Source organism: Urocitellus parryii, chromosome 3 (assembly GCF_045843805.1).
Source record: "Urocitellus parryii isolate mUroPar1 chromosome 3, mUroPar1.hap1, whole genome shotgun sequence".
NCBI classification, from domain to species: Eukaryota; Metazoa; Chordata; class Mammalia; order Rodentia; family Sciuridae; genus Urocitellus; species Urocitellus parryii.
This window is the reverse complement of record NC_135533.1, coordinates 187600544-187604830: the sequence shown is the minus strand read 5'-3', so window position 1 is coordinate 187604830 and position 4287 is coordinate 187600544. Positions and strand designations below refer to the sequence as shown.

Sequence of the window (4287 nt, the reverse complement as noted above, 5' to 3'; positions counted from 1 at the left end):
GTAACATAGATGTCTCACACGAGGGAGTAGGGGGCCATATCTGGTATCATGGTATCCCAAGAGGTGAGGTGTTCTGCCCTTTTTATATGTCCTAGGATTCCTTTGCTCTCCTGCCTTTTCCCACTTATCTTTCTCTTTCCTGCATATTGACTAGGCCCAGGAATGTTCAGTGGGAGGGCCAAAAGGTGGGAAACAGGTGGGCTGAAGGGGGAAGGGCAGGATGGAGTAGACAAGGACACATTAACAACCTTATAGCTCCCTGTAGGGAGGGGAAATTCCTGCGACAGGTTACTTTGGCAACAGGTTGGAGCAGGAGCAGGTTCTTGATAAGATTCCTCAGGGGACAGTCTCCAACTTCCCAGACTCACTCAAAATTGGCCTCCTTGGCCAGACCTGACTTGATTTACCTATCTACACTGACTGCCTATCTAATTTCTGGCTTCACCTGTGTCACTTCCATTGAAGCATTTGCAGAATTGAAAATTTAGACCTTGATGGGTTAACTAGTTCCTTCTCTTGGTAAATGGAGTTAAACTGCCTAGGATGGGGCGACCCGGCTTGGCAGCTCCTAGCTTTCTCATCACAACTCTCATTCCTACCTTCCTGTGCAACCCACTTGCATTATATTCAACTGTTTCAAATTACCTATGTATACCTTATTCTCACACAGAACTTGTGCCTTCACCTGGGTAAATCCGACCCACCCTACCCATTTGAAGCATGTCTCCAGCAGGAATTCTTCTCTGATGTCGCCTCCAGACTGGGTAAAACACTTTCCCATAGCCTCTCTTGCAGTTTCCTTACTATGGCAGGATGATCAATAGACTTCCATTGCTAGACTCAAAGGCAGACTTGACATTCTATCCCTCTTTAAACCCCTGGATGCCAAGCTCAGCCTGGTATGTTAAAGTCACTCATTAGCTTAGGGATTTGCACCTGCTGTATCCTCTTTCATGGCTCAGGGCACTTATTCAAGTGCTTTCTCAAATGCTACCTTCTCAAGGAGACTACCCCTGACAAAGAGAAAGAAGCAGAGACTGCAAATCTACCTGTAATCCAACCCTAAAACTTACTAATATAATGCAGAAAAGAAAACTATGTAATCTCATTTATGAATGTAAGTATATATATATCTCAAAAAGAAATAGCAAATGAAATTCAATAGCCTACCAAAAGAATGATTCATTTTTTTTAGCTACGGGTGGAAGGTACCAGGGATCGAACTCAGGAGCACTCAACCACTGAGCCACACCCCCAGCCCTATTTTGTATTTTTATTTAGAGACAGGGTCTCACTGAGTTGCTTAGCGCCTCACCATTGCTGAGGCTGGCTTTGAACTCAAGATTCTCCTGTCACAGCCTCCCAAGCCTCTGGGATTACAGGCATGCACCACTGCACCTGGCAAGAATGATTTATTTTGAACTGCAGAATGAAAAAATATAATTATTATTTTTAGGAAAAATAACAAAGTGATATCAACAACTAGGGAAATTGGCAAAATTCACTTGTCTTAGTAATTGATAGAAAAGACAATGATTTAGGCTTAATTTCAATAATGAATAAACTAGAAAAAGAGGGTATTTATTAACCTGATGATTATACTGGCAAATAAGTAGGTATACCTAAATACCAAAGATGAAACACTACAGATAATTCAATTAAAGCCACAACCAAAGCAAAGATGTGAAATATAATATTTTAAATTCTGATTTGGTATTTGTAACCAAAATAATAGGGAATATGATCAAAATAAGAATTTTAGTGTTTGGAAAGATGAGAAAAAAAATCACTATTGGGAATTACAGTATTAACCATATAGACAATTTCCTGAGTTAAAAGGGAAATTGAAAATAGAGATTTAGAAGGATATATAAATATCTAAAATATGTTAAAACATCCTAAATACCAGCAGTAAACAGGTAGAAGATATAATTGAAAATATTCTCTTCAATGAGTGAAGCAGGAAGAGTCACATTACCAGACCTTAGATTATACTACATAGCAATAGTAACAAAAATGGCAATGGTATTGGCATTAAAACAGACCTGGAGACCAATGGTACAGAAAAGAAGACACAGAGACAAACCCACATAAATACAATAATGTCATACTAGACAAAGGTGCCATAAACATACATTGGAAAAAAGATAGCCTCTTCAACAAATGGCACTGGGAAAACTGGAAATCCATACTTAACAAAATGAAATTAGATCCCTATCTCTCGCCATGCACAAAACTCAACCCAAAGTGAATCAAGGACCTAGGCATTAAACCAGAGACCCTGTGCCTACAAAAGGAAAAGTAGGCCCAAATCTCCATCAGGTCAGCTTAGGAACCAAATTCCTCAACAAGAATAAGAAGTAAAATCAAGATTCAATAAATGGAATGGCATCAAACTAAAAAGCTTCTTTACAGCAAAGGAAACAATCAAGAACATGAAGAGAGAGCCTACAGAATGGGAGAACATCTTTACCATCTGCATCTCAGATATAGCATTAATTTCCAGGATATATAAAGAACTCAAAAAACTTAACACCAAAAAAACCCAAATAATCCAACCAATAAATGGGCAAAGGAACTGAACAGACACTTCACAGAAGAAGAAATATGATAGGTCAACAAATATATGAAAAAAAATGTCCAATATCACTAGAAATTAGAGAAAAGAAAATTAAAATTAAGATTTCATCTCACTCCAGTCATAATGGCAATTATCATGAGTACAAGTAAAAATAAATGTGGGCAAAAATGTGGGGAAAAGGGTACACTCATACATTGCTGGTGGGATTGCAAATTGGTGCAACCACACTCCGCAAAGCAGTATGGAGATTTCTCAGAAAACTTGGAATGGAACCAACATTTGACCCAGTTATCCCACTTCTCTGCATATACCCAGAGGACTTAAAATCAGCATACTCTAATGACACGGCCACATCAATGTTTATAGCAGCTCAATTCACAATAGCTAAACTATGGAACAAACCTAGGTGCCCTTTATCAGGTGAATGAGTAAAAAAATGTAATATTCTTAACCATAAAGAAGAATAAAATTATGGCATTGCCAATAAATGGTTGGTACTGGAGACTATCATGTTAAGTAAAATAAGCCAGTCCCAAGAAACCAACAGCCCAAAGGCCAAATGTTCTCTCTGATATGTGGATGCTGACTCACAATAGATGGTGGGATTACTGGGAAGGTTCACCAGATTGGACAAAGCAAAGTCAGGGGAAGGGAGGGAGGATGAGAATGGGAAAGACAGAAGAATGAATCGGATATAACTTTCTTATGTTCATATGTGAATACACAACCAGTGTAACTCCACATTATCTACAACCACAAAAATGGGAAGTGATACTCCATGTATGTATAATATGTCAAAATACATTCTGATATGTACAAATGAAAAAGGCAAGTAAGAAAAAGAAAATATTCTCTTCAAAATATCAACAGAATATAAAATAGGTAAGAGTAATTGTAGCTAAATGTGTGCTAAATTTTCATGAAAAGTAAAACTGTAAATTTTACTGAAATCTATATCAAAAATGTTGAGAGCTGGGGGTATAGCTCAATTGGTAGAGTGCTTGCCTTGAATGCACAAGGCCCTGGGTTCAATCCCCAGTGCCACAAAAATATAAATTTTTTGAAAAGTATAAAGACCACCATTTTCTTCAAAGACCTATGTCAATATTATTACCAACATGGCAATTATTTCTAAATGCATTTATATGTTTAATATAATCCCAATTAGAAATCTAACAAGATTAATGTAGCTCAATGGTAGAGTGCTTGCCTAACATGCACGTGGCCTTAGGTTTAATCCCTACCACGGCCACAAAAGAAAAAAAAAACCAGATTTCCTGTAGAAAAATAAGAATGGTTATATTTAGAAAGTAAAATCATAAGAATTGTTATTGAAAAGACTTTGGGGGCTACATGTTATGGTTTGAATGTGAGGTATCCATCAAAAGCTCATCATGGGAGACAATGCAATAAGATTCAGAGGAGAGGGCTGGGGATGTGGCTCAAGTGAACTTACCTGGCATGCGCGGGGCGCTGGGTTTGTACCTCAGCACCACATGAATATGAAATAAAGATGTTGTGTCCACCGAAAATTAAAAAATAAATATTAAAAAATTCTCTCTCTCTTTAAAAAAAAAGGTTCAGAGGAGAAATGATTGGGTTATAAGAATCTTGACCCAATCAGTCAATTAACCCCCCAAAGGGATTAATGGAGTGGTAATTGAAGTGGTAGGGTGTGGATGGAGGAGGTGGGAAATGGGGCATGG

The 4287-nt window shown here is 37.9% G+C and overlaps 1 non-coding gene across 1 annotated transcript; it reads left to right on the top strand.

Moving 5' to 3' along the window:
- The first annotated feature begins 3554 nt into the window (after nt 1-3554).
- Nucleotides 3555-3628, top strand: Trnas-uga (transfer RNA serine (anticodon UGA)). The gene has a single exon. It is a non-coding gene; the product is annotated as a tRNA-Ser (tRNA).
- The last annotated feature ends 659 nt before the right edge of the window (nt 3629-4287 follow it).